Source organism: Fulmarus glacialis, unplaced genomic scaffold (genome assembly GCF_000690835.1).
Source record: "Fulmarus glacialis isolate BGI_N327 unplaced genomic scaffold, ASM69083v1 scaffold34566, whole genome shotgun sequence".
Lineage (NCBI taxonomy): Eukaryota > Metazoa > Chordata > Aves > Procellariiformes > Procellariidae > Fulmarus > Fulmarus glacialis.
Window position 1 is genome coordinate 1,313 of NW_009220608.1, and position 220 is coordinate 1,532.

Sequence of the window (220 nt, forward strand, 5' to 3'; positions counted from 1 at the left end):
TGCCCGTCTCCGCGTGAGCACTTTGGGGCTGGTTTTGGAGTTGTCTTTCTGGCTGGTTTGGTTTCCGGCCTTTTGTGCTGGGCGTTTCGCTCTCCGCACCCGTGGCTTTGTTCTCACGGCCCCGGGGCATCCCCGAAGCCCTGGGGGCTTCTTCTCCCCCTGTAATCCCCGGTGCCCCTTCCTGCTGTCCTGGGTTCCTGACTCAACATCTCCAGCACCC